Source organism: Bos indicus, chromosome 7 (assembly GCF_029378745.1).
Source record: "Bos indicus isolate NIAB-ARS_2022 breed Sahiwal x Tharparkar chromosome 7, NIAB-ARS_B.indTharparkar_mat_pri_1.0, whole genome shotgun sequence".
In the NCBI taxonomy this organism is placed as follows: Eukaryota; Metazoa; Chordata; class Mammalia; order Artiodactyla; family Bovidae; genus Bos; species Bos indicus.
The window spans coordinates 16,069,498-16,089,477 of NC_091766.1; the positions used below are offsets into that span (position 1 = coordinate 16,069,498).

Below are 19,980 nucleotides of genomic sequence, written 5' to 3' on the forward strand. Positions count from 1 at the left end.
GGCTCAGCATTCTTTTTCTATAAAAAGCCCAGGAGTAAATACAGCCTCTGCAGGCCACAGAGCCTTGGTCACAGCTGCCCTACCTGCTAAAGCAGTCCCAGACAACAAGTGGGTGTGGCCTGGGTGCCGATAAAACTTTATTGACTAAAACCGGTCGCTGGCCCAAGGGCCAGAGTCTGCCACCACCTGATTTTACAACAGACTCCTGATTTTTCCTGTTCTCTTTCTAGGCCCATGATTCTGATCCTGTAAATACGGTGAGGGACACACCTACAGAGGGGACAGGAGTTCCTGGCAGGTGTGTGTGCACTGGGAACTCCCCATGAAAGGTCTTCTTGCTAAGCCTCCCCAACCTCTGACACCATTTCAGTTCTCTTCACAGACGTGCAGTGCCCTTGAATAATTTCCCAGGCCATTGCAAGCAAGGTTCAGTTTTGTTTTTCCTTTTAGCGTTGTAGGTTTGTGTTTTTCTTTCCTGCCTTCCTCCTTGAACAGAATGGTTTTTATCTACTGAAAGAGAAACCCACTGACCTGCGTCAAGTGTTTGATTTCCCCTGCCCTCCTCACAGCCACCTCTGCTGACGTTTGCTCTTTATTTCCCGCATTGAAGGTTTGAAAAATAATACTATTACATAATCAGGCCAGTTGGGGTTTTCTGCAAGATTTCAGATGCGTCGTAGCTACACCTGAATTAATCTTTTCAAAATCACTTTGTTTTCATTAAAATGTTTTTATCACGTCATTCTGATTTCTGGACAGTCAGTTGAATTTGCATAATTGTTTACAACATGCCAATGAGGAAAGCCTGCCGACTTGCTAGCGGGGCCTCAGCGGGTGGAATGGTTTTGCTGGGGCCCCTACAGTCCTGCCTCTGGCCTTGCCCTCAGAGGGATGAAATAACTTATCCACAAAGTGCATGCTTTTTTTAAGGTCTGAATTCCTTGTGAATGAGGCTGAAGGTGCCTCTTTGCCTAATACCAGAAAGTGGTGGGAAATGGAGCAAAGGGAAGCGGATAAGCTCTGGGACATGCCTGAGCTGTGCAGGGGCGTCCTCCTCCCGTCCTTCCCAGCCATGTTCGTATCGAAGCATCACGATCACACCTTTGTCCTCCCGACCCGATTTGCCCTTTCATCCTCATGTCGGAAGGCTGTTTGCCCTGGTGATCGGTGTTATCATTTAGGAGTGATTCTTAGTAGTTTACTCTTTTTTTTTTTAGCACTATAGAATATTTTTTAGTTGAAGTGTTCATTTACAATAGTTCATTTACAATATCATGTTAGTTTAGAGCAAAGTGATTCAGTTATGTGTGTGTGTGTGCATGTGTGTTCTTTTTCAGATTCTTTTCTATTATGAGTTATTACAAGATATTGAGTATAGTTCCCTGTGCTATATAGTAGATCCTTATTGAGTACTCTTGCCTGGAAAATCCCATGGACGGAGGAGCCTGATAGGCTGCAGTCCGTGGGGTCGCTAGGAGTTGGGCACAACTGAGCGACTTCACTTTCATTTTTCACTTTCATGCACTGGAGAGGGAAATGGCAACCCACTCCAGTATTCTTGCCTGGAGAATCCCAGGGACAGAGGAGCCTACTGGGCTGCCGTCTATGGGGTTGCACAGAGTCGGACACTACTGAAGCAACTTAGCAGCAGCAGTGTGTATGTGTTAATCCCAAACTCCTAATTCATCTCTCCTACCTGGCACTCTCCCTTTTGGTAACCATGTTTGTTTTCTATGTCTGTGAGTCTGTTTCTGTTTTGTGAATAAGGTCATTTGTATCATTTTTTAAGATTCCAGATATAAGTGATGTCCCATGATGGTTGTTTCTCTCTTTTTGACTTCCTTCACTTAGTATGATCATCTCTAGGGCCATCCGTGTTGCTCTAAATGGCATTATTTCATTCTTTTTTATGGCTGAGTAATATTTCATTGTGTGGGTGGGTGGGTGGGTGTGTACATCTTCTTAAACCAGTCACCTGTTGATGATTTGGGTTGCTTCCATGTCTTGTCTGTTATAAATAGTGCTGCTATGAACATAGGGCTGCATTGTGTCTTTTCAAATTAAACTTTTCTCCTGATATGTACCCAGGGGTGGGATTGCTGGATCACATGGTAGTTACTAGTTTACTCTTGGTAAAAAGTTCCAGAGACACCCTTCCTCCCCCTCCCTACCCGCTGCCTCCCCTTCCCCTCCATGCAGTGGGTAAACTTGTTCATCAGAATGACTCAAAAACACTAAACATAGCAGTTTTGTTTCCTTATTTCCCTGAACCACCCTTGTCAAACGCTAAGGGAGCTCTGAGGAGCGACCACTAAAAGTGGGCAGCAGGACCTTCCGGGCCACTTTTAGAGCCCTGAGCAATTCCCTGGGTGTCGGAATCAGTTTCTTGAGGAAGCTCTCAGTGCCCTGTCCATCATGCAAGATAGCTGTCAGTAGAGAGGAAAGACGCCCAGGATGTCAGGTTTGTGGGAGGAAGCTGAAATCCACGATGGCCGAGCTGCAGCCTCACTCTGAAGGGCAAGGCCCCTCTAGCTCTAGTCGTGCCTTTTTTTTCTTAGGAAACATTCTAACTGGTTTTAAGTGTAGATTCACATCGCTACACCACCATCCCCACCATCTATCTCCTGGACTTTCTTATCTTCCCAGACCCTGTCCCCATGAAACACTGGCTCCCCAGCCTGTGTTACCCACCATTCTACTTTGTGTCTCTGAGAATCTGCCTACACTCAGCCCCTCGTATATGTAAAATCATGCAGTATTTGTCCTTTTGTGACTGGCTTGTTTCACAGAGCATGATGTCCCCGGGGCTCATCCAGCTTGTAACAGGCATGAGAATTTCCTTCGTTTTTAAGGCTGGGTACTGTTCCATCTTATGGCTATATCTCATTTTGTTTGTCCATTTATCTGTTCACGGACCCTTGGGTTGCTTCCACCTCTTGGCTGTTGTGAATCACGATGCTATGCACACGGGTGTGCAGATACCTGTTTGAGTCCCTGCTGTCAGTTCTCCTGGGTCCATACCCAGAAGTGGAATTGTTGGACTGCATGGTAATTAGTTTGACTTCTTGAGGAACTGCCGAACTTTCCCAAAGCAGCCGCACCGTTTTGCATTTCCACCAGCAACGTAGGAGGATTCCAGTTTCTCTGCATCCTCCCCTACCCTTGTCATTTTACATCATCCCATGCTAGTGGGTGTGAAGTGGCATTTCATCGTGGTTTTGATTTGCATTTTCCTAACAATAGGGATGTTGAACTGCTTTTCACAGGCTTATTGGCTACTTCTCGCTATCTTTTTTTTTTTTAAGTATGTATTTATTTGGCTGCGCTGGGTCTTGGTTGCAGCATGCAGGCTCTTTTACCTGTGGCATGCAGGATTTTAGTTATAGCATGCGGAGTCTTTTAGTTGCACCATTTCTGTATGTTCTTTGGAGAAATATGTATTCACACCCTTTGCCCGTTTTTGAATCAGTCGTTTGGTTTTTCATTGTTGGATCGTAAGGCTTCTCTACGCTAGTTGGGCCTGACACCAGAGAGTTGTAAGAACTTAAAAGCAAGTCTCAGATACCCATGACCTCTGACATTTCTGGGCATCCCAGCAGAAGCATCTGACATCTGGCAAGTGTGGTCTCAGGCCTGGGGAGGAAGCAGAAGGATTGGCCAGGGCCATCCCCCAACTAGAGACAGCCGACCCGCCATCATGCCTCCGTCACCCAGAAGAGTGGGTCATCAAAGCTGCGGTTGTAAGCCCTAAAGCCAGCTTGCATCCCTGGGAAGAAATGGTGTCACAGCAGCCTTATTTCCTCCTCTGGCAGGTGACGGTCTGGTCAGTCGACCAGGAAAGTGGGGTGGAACACCGGGCGATGGGAAGGTCAGATCTGCTCCTAGACAACATTCTTGGGGTAGAAGGAAGTACACGGAGACGTTAAGATGATTCTGAGCTAATCACCCTTTAGCCAGGCTTATAATAAGTTGGGTGAAAGTTCCCAAAGGGCATTAATTAGGAAGTTAATTCCCCTGGAGAAGGAAATGGCAACCCATTATTCTTGTCTGGAGAATCCCATGGATAGAGGAGCCTGGTGGCTGCAGTCCATGGGGTCACAGAGTCGGACACAACTGAGTGACTGAGCACATGTGCTCACATTTGGTGAGTTAATTAGAGGGAGACCGCTCCTGGGTTCCATCCTCTGCTCTGTCCTGACCAGTCATTTACCATGTAATTTAGAAAGACACAGATGTGGAAGGTTTGCTTATCAAAGCTTTAGGGTGGCCCCCATCTCTGTGTCATCAGAGCCCCCAGGTCTCAGTGACTGAAGCCAGCAAGGTGGGCTTCAGGGCAAAGAATGTTTCAGTTTCCATGTCCGGGTCTCACGTGGCCTTTCCCACCCTGGGCACTGTGGACATTTGGGGCCGGATGGTTCTCTGTGGTTGGGGTGCCGAGCAGTATCCTTAGTAGTGACCTAGGATGTCAGGAGCACCCCCGACCCCTGATGATGATCTCGACTGTTTTCAGATGCTGCCAAATGTCCCCCAAATGCCAAATTACCCCAGGATGAGAACCATTGGTCTAAATTAGCAGCTAGGGAAATACAGGATGGAGAACGAGGACTGAATGACAGCCTGTGAGAAAACAGCCTACAGATTTCAGTTGATGAAGCAGTGCTTCTGAGATGAACTCCCTCTGCCCGCTGTTCTGCACTACATGCAGCAGCCAGGGACCCTGAGGGCCATCGTTGCCATGTCTTGCCCCATCCAGTCCCCAGGCAGCTCTGCAAAGCAGTCTCTCCAGCTCTGGAGTCTCGTCCACTCCTTGGCTTCAGGTACTGTCGTCTGCCCAAGTCTCCATCCCTCTTCTGGACTGTCTCTTGAGGGCCCCACTCCTGCATCTAGCTGTCACCTGAGACCTCCCAAGCAGCTTGGGCGACTCCCATCCTAGGTCAAAGGTCACCCCTCCCCTCTCCCTGCCCTGAGTCTGCCCCTGCCCATCCCCCGTGTCAGCAGTCCTGGCACTCTCCACCCCTGGCTCCTTCCATTACTGCTCCCTGGTTGCATCAGCCGCTTCCAGAGGCAAATCTGATCTAGGACCCTCATGCATAAACTTTTCTGTAGCTTCAGTTTCAAGGAAAAAGTATAAACCCGAGGCACCTCTAAAGGCCCATGACAGTGTCCCTCCCCCCTCTGCCCACTTTGTTTCTCCTTGTTTCTCTTCTTCATACCCCGAGCCCCCTGCAGTGGAAGCGTGGAGTCTTAACCACTGGTCCACCAGGGAAGCCCCAGCACTTCTTTTTAAAAGTCATAGACCTTCAATATTTAAAGTAGATAAATGCACTTTTATTTGCCTGCCATTTGGTATAGATCCAACAGCCTTTCCATTAATGGAAATTTGTCAGGTTTCCTGCTTGAAACCAAACCTATGGTAGAGACTCTCCTCTCTAATTTCCTTTTAATCAGAAATTTAAAGAAGACTCCAGCCATCCAAATGCTAAATCGTTTGAAATAATTTTAGATCTTTGAAGAAAATCTAAAAAAAAAAAAAGGATCATGTAGAAATTCCCTGTCGGTGCAGTACCTGGGCCTCAGCACTTTCACCACCAGCTCCTGGGTTCAATCCTTGGTGGTGGAACTAGGATCCCATAAACCTCACAGCTTCAGCAAAAAAAAAAAAAATAAGATTGTGCAGAGTTCCCACACACCCTGCATTCAGCTTCCTCCTAATATTAACCTTTTCTTTTTTTTTTTTTAACTATAAAGGTCATATGGCCATCACAGGGAATTTGGAAAACAGAAAAATGAGGGGAAATACCCACAATCCCTTGCAACTGCGGCTAGCTGTCGGTCTGTTGTGTCCCCTCCCAGGGTTATCTTTCCTTACTCCCGTTTTCCTATTTTCCTGCAGTGTTGTTCTCGTCGGTACATTTATTTGGAGAAGCAGTTTACTGACACAGATCTGAAATCATAAAGCGTTTTCTAATCTCTGCCTTTGCAATTCTGTCCCCTTGACGCTTGCGTATATTATTGAAATACATGGCTCTGACATCTGACTACAGGGAAATGATTAAAATGATTCAAAGACCATGCCCTGTGCTGTGCTCAGTCATGTTCGACTCTTGCAAGCCCATGGACTATAGCCCAGCAGGCTCCTCTGTCCATGGGATTCTCCAGGCAAGAATACTGGAATGGGTTGCCATTCCCCTCTCCAGGGGATCTTCCCAACCCAGGGATCGAGCCTGTGGCTCCTGCAGTGGCAGGAGGATTCTTTACCTTCTGGGGTATATTCACTGTGATGACAGCTGTCAGCGTACCACCCAGGCAAACAGATATTGGGGCAGAGTCATTTGTGAATGATGACAAGAGTATTGGCTGGTTTTTAATTTTATCTTTAAAAAAAAAATTTTTTTTTTTTTTTTAAGTTCATTCCTCTACTATAATTGAGGGATCAAATCCAGGTAACAGTGACAGAGGTGACATTTTTGCATGAGCCCTTACCTGAGTTTCCTGAGGACCATTTCTTTTCAGCCAGCAATCTGTGCAGGTAAGGAGTTTGGACTGCATTTTTCTCCAGGAGCATAATATGCAGCTGCCTGGATTTAAGCCCAAGAATGTTCTGCTTTGTTCTTTTTTTTTTTCTTTAAGATGACTCACCAATAGCAGTTTGCTTTAGTTAGCTCTTATCTTTACAAAACAAGAATAATTTAGAGAAATTCCATCTTGACATTAGATATTAATTTAGAGATGTACCTTATTTATTGGTGGAATAATTAAGCCAGTGTTCCCCCCCCCCCCCGCCCCCGCCAGAAAAAACTTTCAAGTTAAGGTTTATTAAGAATGTTAAGAACTGACTGTAGGCAGTACACCAGCTGCTTAATTAACATAATTAACCTCTACTGACTGGGTACTAAAATCTAGCTGTGCCTGACTGCCCTACCCCAGCCTCTTTTTTTCCCAGCAATGTCAGAGTAATATTTTTCTACACATCATGTCCCTGTGAGGAAATGATGCTAAACTACTTGAGGGATAATGGGGACAGACTGGCCCACTTCTGCCAGAATAAAGGTCTCACGTGAATGTTTCCAGTTAGAGTATGTTTTACGCCACAAAGCATCCCTAACTCTCAGATGTGCTAGAAGGAAAAGGAGCTTTGAACAGTTTTCGTGGAAGAGTGTGGTTTCTCCCCATGCACCCAAGTTTTTCCGTAGTGTGCCATCAAAATTTCCTAATCAGAGGTCACCTCACAATGTAGAAAGAGCCTCCTCCATCTCTCAGAATTCTGGGGCTGGAGGAGCCCGAGGGAAACAAGGTTCTGATCTTGGAAGGCTAGAGACAAGACCACCCACAGCCCCTCCCTCTCTTTCCCCTGACAAACTAGAGGCGGCCTGGCCCACCACCCCAATTCCAAATGGGTAGTGGGATTCCATCTGGTCTGCTTTCAGACACAGAGGTTTAAAACCTGCCAGGAGGAATTTCCCTGGTGAGCCAGTGGTTAGGACTCTGAGCATTCAATGCTGAGGGCCAGGGTTCAAACCGTGATCTGGAAACTAAGACCCCACATGCCACAAGCTGCACAGCATGGCCTAGATAGATAGATAAGTAAATAAATAAACCCATAACAAAGGCTGAGCGCCAAAGAATTGATGCCTTTGAACAGTGGAGCTGGAGAAAACTCTTGAGAGTTCCTTGGACAGCAAGGAGATCAAATCAGTCAGTCCTAAAGGAAATCAACCCTGAATATTCATTGGAAGGACTGATGCTGAAGCTGAAGCTCCCATACTCTGGCCACCTGATTGGAAGAGCTGACTCATTGGAAAAGACGCTGATGCTAGGAAAGATTGAGGGCAGGAGGAGAAGTGGGCAACAGAGGATGAGATGGTTAGATAGCATCACTAACTCAATGGACGTGAATTTGAGCAAACTCCAGGAGATAGTGGAGGACAGGGAAGCCTGGTGTGCTGCAGTCCTTGGGTTTGCAAAGAGTCAGATATGACTCAGCAACTGACCAAACAACAACAAAAATAAATCAAACCTGCCAGGAAAGCCAGGTGGGCCAAGGGCAAGGGCAGAGTGTCTGCCCAGTTCCCAAGGGTGGGCGTGTCTCTGGGCTGTGTGGGGGGGTGAGGCTGTCCTCATCAAGTCAGCTAAGGTAACAAGAGAGCCACAGAGACCCCAGGAGAAGTGTGCAAAGGTGACCACGTGTCTTTAAAGTGAAATAACCAAGAACAGGCTGGACAGGCTTGTACCTGACTACTGCAGGCCTCACCCTTGGATGTCTGCCTTTGACCTTCCCAGCAGGGCTGAGATCTGCCTGTGTAGCTGTGCCCTGAGCCCAAAGATGGCCAGTGATGTCACACAGAGATGAGTGACACCCACCCCTTACCCTCATGGGGGTCAAGGTTCAATGAGGCCTGAGTGATGCAGTGAAAGTGGGGGAGGGTAAAGAAACCACCAAAAGGCCTAGACCTTGAGGGTGGGAAGCAGGGCAGGGCAACCCAGAGGGACTCTGGCCTGGCCCCAAAGCTGGCGAAGCAAAGGGGCGCCTGGGCCAGGGTCCCCAAGGCCTCCGAGGGTGGACATGGTGGCAAGAGGTGAGGCCTAGGAAGGGCCCACATCCCAGAGAGTCTGTCTGAAGCAGGCCAAGGGCTCAGGACTGCATCCTGAAGCCATGGGGACTACTAGCCAGGTGCGTGGGAAGCCGCGCTGGCAGCAGGTGAGGAGGGACGGGGCTGGCAAGTCTGGGCGGGCAGCCTCTCAAGGAGGTCACAGCCTTGGCCAAACGGCCAGGGCGTGTCTCACTGGTACAGAGGGAGGGCCCTACACAGAGGGGCAGGGGCTCCCGAAGAGCCCAGGGAGGGGCCCCAGGGACAATGGGGGAAAGAACGGGTGTGTGCAGAGGGGACCCCGCCTCTCCTGGAAAGTGTGTCAAGTCTGAGTTCCCTCGTTGGGGGAGGCCACATACCCCCAGCTCACCAGAGTGCTTTTGGCTCAGTAGAGCTCTTTGAGCTGTTTTTCTTTTGGCTGCAAGTCTTGTGGGATCTTAGCTCCCCGACCAGGGATCGAGCCTGCAACCCCTGCATTGAAAACACAGGGTCTTTTTTTCCCCACAATCAGGAAGATTCCAGACTGTCTGCATTGTGATGGGGGGAACAGACTGTGGAAATGGGCCACGGGGGTTACCCAGCTGCTAATAAGGATCTATCCCAGGAAAATATCCGTTGCTGATCGGAAGTGTGTCATGCAGGTGTCCATCACAGCTTAATTTATAACCACAGGAAACATTACAACACAACATTAGAGGAGCATGTGTGCTCAATCTCTCAGTCAAGTCTGACTTCTTACGACCCCCATGGACTATAGCCCACCAGGCTCCTCTGTCCATGGGATTCTCCAGGACAATACTGGACAGTTCTTCAGGACAATTCTCCAGGAGAATACTGGAGTGGGTTGCCATTTCCTCCTCCAAGGGATCTTCCCCACCCAGGGATCAAACCCACATCTCTCATGACATCTCCTGTACTGGCAGGTGGATTCTTTACCACCGCGCCACCTGGGAAGCCTATTAGAGGAGTGGTCGTCTCCAATAAGTGATTTTACAGCCATTGCAGAAGACTTCCGTACAAAAGCCACAGTACAAGCTTTCCGCAGTGTGTTTCACAGGCTGACAGAATGTTTATGACACATCTTCAGCAGAAAGGCGGGATGCAAAATTGAGTTTGGCAAGAGCTCACCCCCATGTGAGGTCCAACTGTGGGAAAAGGTTGTTTTTGCAGATCAGAAATGGTTGATGGTGGATGACAGCATGACCTCCTCATTGAAATGAACAGAAATAAAGATGGAAAAGAATGTGCTGAAACAGGAGCGGTGGTTCCGTGTGGTTTGTGGAATCCTGGGCAGTTGCTATTAAGTGTTTAATAATTATGGGAAAGTGACAGTTCCTCACCTGTTACCGTCACCTGTTGCATAGGGTAGCCCCCCAGGAGAACCTGCTTCCATACCCGCCCACAGGCCTGTCCTGCATGGACACCATCCTGCGCTTTCTTTCCTCCAAGCATCGCTCCCAATCTTCTACCCCTTCCTTTCCAGTCACAGCTGGGACCCCTTGGTGGGTCTGTCAACCTTCCAGGCATGCCCCACCGGGCCCTCGTGGGGGCCTGGGGCCCCCTGTGTACCACCCTCTCTGGTACTTTTTAGAAAACCGTGTGGCTTCCTGGGTGCCACTTTGGGGCAGTGAACTCACTGGACTTGGCCGTGGCCCAAGGTAAATGCCCAGGCAGGCCTGGCCGGCCAGCAGCTTAGCCCTCCTGGCTCTGGTTATCTCACTGACGTTGCTGTGACCTAAGGTGACCCAGCCCTGTGTGCAGCACGCTGGTGGTTTACTGAGGTGCTGGCAGGCACCTGGAACGCCCCCCTGGTTTTTCACCTGTGCTGCTGCTGCAGGTGGCCCCACACCCCCCATCTTTGCTGGATCTCTTGGTATTTCCTCTATAGTAATTTCTCCAAGACAGTTTTGTGTTAATTCATCTCTCTGTCTTTATTTACAAACAAAATCTGGGGCAACTTCTCTGCTGCGTGTCATCCGTGAATTTGATAAGCAAGGCTCCTATGGTCTCATTTCAGTCAAGGCCAAGGACAGAGCCCTTTGGCATTCTACTGGAGACCCTCTTTCTGTGTAAGATCAGTCTACTGCCAAGCCTGAGTGTTTGTGGACACCCAGTAAACTTTTTAAAATATTTATTTACTTGGCTGTACCGAGTCTTAGTTGCAGCACACAGGATCTTCATTGCAGCTTGTGGAACCTTTTTAGTTGTGGCATGCGGGCTCTTACTTGTAGCATGTGGGATCTTAGTTCTGTGGCCAGGAATTGAACCCGGGTGGTCCCCTGCATTGGAAGTGCAGAGTCTTAGTCACAGGACCAGCAGGGAAGTGTGGTCCCAGTAAATTTTAAAGTCCCTCAAGCTGTGCTCATGGGTTCTTAATCCCCCTGTGAATTTACAAGGGTGTCACAAGGGACTCAGCCAGCACCTAACTTATACCCCAGGGGCCCGTATCCACTCTGTCTCCCCACTGTGCCCAGAACCGCCCAGGGACTAGCAGGCCATTTGCTGTAGCGACCATGAGCACCTTCTCTCTGTCTACTCTCCTCTAGTGCTGCAGAGCACACCTCTCGGAGTTGTCTTGATTTGTTCCAAGGAACAGGAAACCTAAGATTCTCAGCCCATTATGTCCCATGCTCACATCCCAGAAGGCTTTTTTTTTTTTTTTTGCCACAGATTAACATCGAGTTTGTAAGATTAACTTCCTTCCTCTTTGCCAATCAGGATGGCTTTGCCCTTCTGTCATCTCTGTCCTCCCCAGCTCCCCCAGAGGTGCTCCACACAGGCTCAGCCAGCTGTGTCCATGTCCCACTTGAGCATCGTTCAGTCTAGGGACTTCACTTGGTGCCATCTGTGTCCCTGGGCTGTGCTGTGCCTGGCCCTGAGGAGCTGAGGTCAAGTACGCGTGCCTAGTCCTGCCTTGAGCCTTGATGATCTTCGAAGTGTGTTGTTTCTGTTCCTTCGCAGTCCAGGGGCCATCTCACCTGCACGGAATGAAGACGGAAACCACAGTGAAGGAGTCTCATTTCTTTTGTGTGGACACACTCTGAGTCCCTTAATGGGATGTTAATAGTCATAAAATACACTAAAAACTTGTCATCTTAACCATCTTAAGGGCACAATTCAGTGGCTGAAAGTACTTTCACAACACAGTGTGACCATTCCCACCATCCATCTCCAGAACTTGAGTCTCGAAATACTGGAACTCCATCCCCATGAAACACTCACTCCCTGGCCCCTCGCCCCGCCCCCGCCTCACCGTCCACTTCCTGTCTCTGAGGATCTGACTCCTCCAGGGACCACCTGTGAGTGGGATCAGACCCTGTGTCCTTCTGTGTCTGGTTTCTCTCACTGAGCATCATGTCCCCAAGGCTTATCCACAGTGTGGCAGGGCTCAGCATCTCCTTCCTTTTTTTTTTTAAGACTAAAATAAAATCCCAATGCTATGAATGGACCACATCTGTTAATCCATTCCTCCACCTATAGACACTTGGGTTGCTCCCGCCTCAGCATCACTGTGAATAACGCCACTGCTGAACATGGGTATCCCTAAATAAATATTTTCAATTGCTTGTCTCCTCCCTCTGCCAAGAAGGGCCTGGCCCATTCTAGTCCTTTTTAAACATAACTCGGAGTGTCCACACACATATCTTTTCAAAAATTATTCTTTTGTTTTTAATAAGGCTCAGTTCTTCCTGAACTTTAAAAAAAAAACATTTAACTATTTGTTTGGGATTAGTCTTCAATTTATAAAAAAAGTTACAAAAAAAGAGAGTACAGAGTTTGCATATATCTCCCACTCAGTTTCCCGATGCTCACATTCCTGCAGGAATTCTTCTTCTTTTTTTTTTTTTTTTTTTGTCTGACTTTATTTGCATATTTACTTTAATGCCTTTATTTACATTTATAGAAATATAAATATTCCTAACATTTATTCATGGCTGTGCTGGGTCTTTATTGCTGCATTGAAGCTTTCTCTACTTGTGGCAAGCGGGGTTACTCTCCAGTTGTGGCGTGCAGGGGCTTCTCATTGCGGTGGCTTCTCTTATTGCAGAGCACGGGCTTCAGCAGTTGCAGCTCGCACACTCCAGAGGGCAGGCTCATTAACTGTGGCACCCAGACTCAGTTGCTCCAAGACATGTGGGATCTTCCCAGAGCAGGGATCGGATCCTCGTCCCCTGCATTGGCAGATGGATTCCAGTCCACTGCAGGGAAGTCCAAGGTTGGCTCTTTTATCTCAGTACAATGCCCGTGAGATCCACCCTGACTGTTGTGTGTTGTATTCTGTCGTGTGGGTAGACTGAAGTTTGTCTAGCCTTTTACTCCATGAAGGACCCATGTATTGTTTCTAGTTTGGGCTTCAAAGAAGCAGTGAACAGTGGTGCATAGGTGTTTGTCTGGACTGAAGTTTTGCATTCTCTGAGATAAATACCTAGGAATGCAGTTGTTTTGTTTTCTTTACAAACTGCCCAATTGTTTTCCAGAGCGACTGCACTCTCTACATTCTCACCAGCCATGTATGAGCAATCCAGTTTCTCCACATCCTCGCAAGCAATTAGCATCATCACTGTTTTTTTATTTTAACTATCCTGGTAGTGATGGTCCCTGGTGGTTTTGGTTTGCATTTGACGGTTGAGTGATGTTGAACATCATTTCATGTGCTTTTTTTACATCATCATTCAATATCTTCTTCGCTGAAATGTAGTCTTCATCTCTTCTGCTCATTTTTCTAAATGGGTTGTTTGTATTTTTACGATTGGATTTTGAGAGTCTGTTATATATTCTAGATGCTAGTCCTTCATCAGGCAGTTTGCAAATTTCTTCCCAAGCCTCTTTCCATCCTTTTAAGAGATCTTCCACAAGCAAACATTTTTAATCATGATGAAGACAGTTTAAAAAAATTTTTTTTCTTTTGTGGATCAGGCTGCTGGTGTCACAGCAAAGAACTCTTTACCATTTCAGCCCCAGTTCCTAAAGATTTTCTCCTATGTTAGTTCTGAATACTTCTATGGTTCTAAATCTGTGGTCCATTTTGAGTTTTTGTTTGTGAAAAACATGAAGTTTTTAGGTTGAAGTTCATGTTTATGCCCACAGACATGGCCATTTGTCCTTTCTATGTTTAACTTCCAGAATTATCCATAGAGAATATGGAATATTTTGTATGATTGTGATTTGCAAGCATATCACTTGATGGTATAACCCACATGTCCTGTACAGTATTTATGCAAAAAATATGGTATTTGCTACCATATTATCCTTTTGCTATACATGAGGGAGCTTTCAACATGGCTCTGTAAATCACTCAGTATTAAACATTAATTCTCAACTTGCAAATCTTCATTCCAGTACCAGTTAACTGTGGACGGTGACGTTATGGGTTATTTCTACTTTTATACTGTTTTGTGATGCTTAAGTCTTCTGCACACACAGTCAAGAAAATACCACTTTTTTTTTTTTTTTTTTAATAGTGGTGTTTGCTGGTTTGACGTAATTGGGAGTAAGGGGGCTGTGTATTTTGTTAATTGGGTGATTTCAGATCCACAAAGAATGTTCTTTCTGGCTTACTCTTCTAAACCACAGTATGCCTTTTTTTTTTTAGTTGTTTTGCTTGTCCTTTGAGGCAGGGGGTTAAGATTTGGGGCTTGGCTGTTGGTTTTGTTTTTTGGGGTTGTTTTTTTTTGCCTCCTATATTTTTTCTTTTTCTTTTTTATGCCACCTCGGTTGTATAACATACAATGAAGCAAGGCAGAGAAATCAATGAGTTGTCTCAGCATCGATTCAGTCTGTTCTCAGGCAGCCGCCAAGCCTGGAGCTGTGAACTGAAAACTCCACTTGGCATCAGATTTTCTTAATTGTCTCTGGAACACTCTCCCTGCAGCCTGTGCTTGCTAGAACTCTCTAGAGACAGGCGGCACTCACAGCCTGGGAGAGAAGTTTTCGCAAACACAAAGAACGGAGGTGGTGGGAGGAGGACCCAGGACCTCACCCAAATGGGAGAAATGGGGGAGCTGTTCTGAAGCCAAGCTTCCAAAACTGCTGGGTGGCTGGGGAAGTCTGGTCCTGCCTAAAGATGCCGCCAGTCTGATCCACTTGCTTGGCCTGCAGTAGAAAACTGCAGGAACGTGGTACCCTGGCCCAGCTGCCTCCCAGAGATGTTTCCAGTTGGTTTCCTATAGAGTGACAGGAGGAGTCTGCCATTTAGAATATTAAAAAAATTTTTAAAGTCTAGTTGATTTGCAATGTTGTGTTAGTTTCAGGTGTACTGCAAAATGATTCAGTAATACCAGGTGGATCAGTGGTAAAGAATCCACCCGCCAGTGCAGGAGACTTGGGTTCGATCTCCGGGCTGGAAAGATCCCCTGGAGAAGGAAATGGCCACCCACTCCAGTATTCTTGCCCAGGAAATCCCATGGACAGAGGAGCCTGGTGGGCTACAGTCATGTCATGGGGTTGCAAAAGAGTCAGACACGATTTAGCAACCGAACAACAATACATGTATATCTATTCTTTTTCAGATTCGTTTCCATTATTGGTTATTATAAGATATTGAATATAGGTCCCCATGCTACACAGCAGGGGGGTATATGGTTGTTGGTATAACAACAGGGGGTATATCCTTGTTGGTTAGAATTTAAAATTCTTATTTGGAAGTCAGTGTTTCTGGAAACCAGTGTGGGTCTAGATTATAGAAGGACAGTTTAAGTCCAATTAAGATGGTCACTTGATGGGTTTCCTTGAAAATTAATTTTCAACAGGTCTGTAACTATTAAGTCATATTCATAGACTTTTCTTGTGGGTCCTTAATGATTCCCCCGGGGGCTGATGGGGTCCTGCTGGTGTATCAGGGGATTTATAGATGGCAGCTCACTCGGGAGCCTAAGTGGGATAGAAATTAGCCCCTGTTCACCTGAACTGCACAGCGTGGGGTCTGTCACCCAAGTAACATCTCAAGGTGGGATCACTTCAGCTCTCACACCAGCTTCGTCACCTGATTTGCTCAGAGACCACTCTTTAAGAAACCAAGACAAAACGGGTTTTTGTTTTTGTGGTTTTAGCAGCAAGGACATTTTTAAAAGTGATTACGTTATTTGCTTTTATTCATTGAAGAACATTAGGAGGGATATGATTCATAACCCAGGGTGTGTGGGTGCTAAGTTGCTTCTGCAACCTGGTGGACTGTGTAGCCCTCCAGGCTCCCCTGTCCATGGGATTCTCCAGGCAAGAATACTGGTGTAGGTTGCCATGCCCTCCTCCAAGGCAACTTCCCAACCCAGGGATCAAACCCTTGTCTGTTGTGTCTCCTGCATTTGCAAGCGGAATCTTTACTGTCTGAGCCACCAGGCTTAGGATATATACCTGTATTATATGACCAGTCTGTCTGAGACTCTCCCACATGGAAGCCCAACCCAGGGTAGCATCTTTTTTTATTATTATTATTATTATTATTGATTTTCTTTGGAGTACAGTTGCTTTACGATGTTGTGTCAGTTTCTGCTGTACTGCACAGTGACTCAGCCGTATGTTTACATATATCCCCTCTTTTTTGGATTTCCTCCCCATTTAGGTAACCACAGAGCACTGAGTAGAGTTCCTTGTGCGGTAGGTTCTCATCAGTTAGCGATTTTATACCTACTATCAGTAGAGTGTATATATGTTCATCCAAAGCTTCCAGTTCACCCGCTTCACCCCTTTCCCCTTTGATATCCATCCATTTGTTCTCTATGTCTGTGTCTATTTCTGCTTTGCAAATAAGATCATTTACACTATTTTTCTAGATTCCAGGTTTGAAAAAAAAAAAAATTCCTGAGAACGGACTGCTGTCTGTGTTTGTGGCTGAGAACAGGGTGTGTTTTTTCCTCCGGGCCAAGAACTTTTTCCATTTTTACCATTCACTTCTCTTTGTTGTCCCTCCCTCTCCTCTGGGTCCCCTCCACGGTGGACGGGTGGCCACAGAGGGCCAGGAGCACACCGGTCGATGGCACCTCTCAGCGGCAGGCAGAGGGTGCTAATTAAGCTCCCGGGTGGCTCCCATGGCAGTGCAGACAGCACCGCCCAGATCCCAGCGCCCGGCCACTGCTCACCTGCCCCACCGTAGCTGTCCTGGTGTAGGAGAACACGATGGCAGGACAAATACAGATTCCTGCTGTCTCAGAGTCAGGGACAGCAAGATTCACTCACAGTGGGGGTCAAGCCTACAGATCCCTTGGCTCCCTCTCCTCCTGCAGAAAGATGGCCCTTCCTCTCAGTTTACCCATTAACCATGATGCAATGCACATATCATACAATCCACCAATTTCAGTGTGCGGTGCAGTGGCTTTTAATGTTCTCAGAGTCACTGCAATCCATTTTATTGATTTAAAAAATGTTTTAATTAAAAACTGTTTCTTTGGCCACACCACGTGGCTTTCAGGATCTTAGTTCCCCAACCAGAGATCGAACCCCAGGCCCAGGACAGTGAAAGCGCCAATTCCTAACCACTGGACCATCAGGGAATTTCCCCCTTCTCATTTTTTTTTCGTGAAGTCAAGTTTAGACCCCCAGAAGAAACCCCATACCCATGAGCTGTCCCCCTCCAATCTCCCCCAGTCCTGTTGTTGTGCTTAGGCGCTTCAGTCATGTCCAGCTCTTTTTAATCCTATGGACTTTAGCCCACCAGGCTCCTCTGTCTGTGGGATTTTCTAGGCAAGGATAGTGGAGTGGGTTGCCATGCCCTCTTCCAGGGGTTCTTCCCAACTCAGGGATAGAACCCAGGTCTCCCACACTGCATGCAGAATCTTTACCGTCTGAGCAACCAGGGAAGCCCCCAGTCCTAGGCACCTGTTAATCTGCTTTCTGCCTTTGTAGATGGACTTATCCTGCATGTTTCCTAGAGACGGGATCCTGCACTGAGAGATCTTATGTGCCTGACCTCTTTCACTCAGCAGGGTTTTTCCCAGGTCCATCCTCATAGGAGCATGTTTCAACCTTTCGTTCCTTCTTTGGCTGAGTACCTCGTATTCCACTGTATGGACGAACGACATTATTCTTGGATTCCGTGTTTGCAGATTCACCTGCTGGCTAAAATGTGTCTGTAACCCTCAAATCAGTACTTGTGCGGTGTTCACAATCACGTGCAGAGATAGTTGAAGTGAAAAATGTGAGTCACTTAGGAGTTCCCTGGTAATCCGGTGACTAAGGCTCCAGCCTTACCATTTTGAAGAGTACAATCCAGTGGCATTAAGTACATTCACAGGGTCAGGCAACCATCACCACCATCCATCTCCAAAACTCTCTTCATTTTCCCCAATTGAAACTGTCCATGTTAAGCAAAACTCCTCATTCCCCTCCCCCACCCCGGGAACCCACCTCAGCCCATCCTGCATTCTGTCTCTGGGAGTCTGACTCCTCTTGGGACCTCCTAGAAGAGGAATCCGACCATCTTTGTCCTTTGGTGTCTGACTTACTTCACTGAGCATCGTGTCCTCACATTTTGTCCACGTTGCAGCAAGTATCAGAATTTCATTCCTTTTTCTAGCTGAATAAAATCCTGTGAAACAGTGATTTCTTGGTGCCTACTTTGTGAGAGACCCTTTCTCCCTCCTACCAAGGAGACAGACAATAATGAGAGTAAATGAGTAAATCATGGCATACGTTGTCAGGGCCAACTCAGCATTGTGTTACCTGGAATTTTGTCCCTTCTCCCCTTCTGAGAGTCCAGGGGTACCTGGGATCCCTAAGCAAGACCAAGATGGAAGAACCTCAAAGTGTCTTCCCAACACCCCAAGGAGGCTCTGATTACACTTACTGTAGATTTAGTGTTATCCATCATTTTCTAAAAATTCTCTGGAAGCGGTGATTCTTCGAGGGCGTTCCTGGTTACCTTTTCTTCTGTGGGCTGTTCGATTACAGCAGAATCCATCCAACTTCAGGCAGGACCTTGGGTCACAGGAACAGCCTACCAGCCACACCAGGACACTGGGCAAAGGCTTTGTCTCTGCGTTCGTCCCGTTTGTACATCCAGATAGATCATAATTGCCGAGGTGGAGTTCACTGGGTGTAGAAATGCCGGGAAGCACTTGCCAGGGACCGTGGAGGCCTCGGTTTACGATTTTCACCTTTGCCAAACAGGTGTTGGTATATGGGCGACAGCTTGACCACCTGTGTCTACCACGATAATAGGCACCATTAGCCATTTACAATCTCCATGTCAGGACGTCTGAAATCACTGAGCACGTGGCACCACCCAGTCTCCATGCTACTCAGAACCAGAATCCCAACTACTTTCCTCGAGTGACATAGAGAAACCAGGGGACGGGGAAGGGATGCGCTGGGGACCCAGGAGCCAGATCTGGAATGCCAGTGGTCAGATTTCTTTTAAAGGCTGCTGTTTGTCTTAGAGCAAAGCTTTTAAATGTGGCTTTCAAAATTAGCCAAGCAGCCCATCCCAAGTAGGCTTGACTTACATGGTGGATTTGCCAAAAAAGAGGCAGCAAAAAATCAGCCTAATTAATGACAGCCTGGCTTTCTAAGAGCTGCAGTTTTCCATCAGTGAGGGAGGAATCAGTGGGCACCGTGCATCTAAATGTTCAGCACTTTTTTTTCCCCTGTATATATTTTTATTTTTGGCTGTGCTGGGTCTTGGTTGCTGCTCAGGCTTTTATCTAGTTGCAGCGAGGGAGGCTACTCTCCAGTTTCGGTGCACCAGCTTCTCACTGTGGTGGCTTCTCTTGTCCTGGAGCACAGGCTCTAGGCACGCACGCTTTGGTAGTTACAGCACATGGGCTCAGTACTTGTGGCTTGCAGGCCCTAGAGCGGTGGCTCAATGGTTGTGTTGCACAGGGTTAGTTGCCCCCATCACATGTGGGATCTTTCCAGACCAGAGATTGAACCCTTGTCCCCTGCATTGGCAGGTGGATTCTTAACCACTGGACTACCAGAGAAGTCCTTCAATACATATTTTTAAATTTAAAAAGGCAAAAATTACATTTGCACTTTTAAAACATTAATTCTAGCATCACATTTTTAAAAAATAATTTGAAATTATTTTAATTTCAAATTTCTCTTGGTCTCTTACTTGTGTTCAACATCCTTTCCGCTCGACATCCAGTCTGTTGCTACATTTCTGGTTTTGTTGTTTTTGTTTTTTATTGTGTGTGTGTGTGTATTGTGTTTGGGGGGTGTGTGTCCAAAATCCAGTATAATCATGACTTCAAGTATAGTTATAATAGATCAGTACTCGCCCATAGATTGTGACCTTAAAGTAACATGCAAGGCACTGCTAGTAACAAGTGTGAAAAAATTATAGATTTGAATCAGGTCATCTTGTGAGTATATCATGGGCTTTCATTTATCAAATATAAGTGGCATTGGGCTTCTTAATTATCAGTGTCCTTATTTATCAAGGTGAAGATAAGATTGC

At 46.8% G+C, this 19,980-nt stretch overlaps 1 protein-coding gene across 7 annotated transcripts in view; it reads left to right on the forward strand.

The window, feature by feature from the left end:
• The window catches only part of ARHGEF18 (Rho/Rac guanine nucleotide exchange factor 18), a 100,163-nt gene that overhangs the window by 57,547 nt on the left and 22,636 nt on the right, over positions 1-19,980 (forward strand). The window contains exon 1 of one of the 7 annotated variants that reach the window (XM_070792022.1): positions 6,818-8,698. The exons of the other annotated variants lie outside the window; for them this stretch is intronic. The gene's annotated coding sequence lies outside the window, so the exon portion shown is untranslated. Of the gene's footprint in view, positions 1-6,817; positions 8,699-19,980 lie in introns of those variants that run through there. 7 annotated transcript variants of the gene reach the window in all.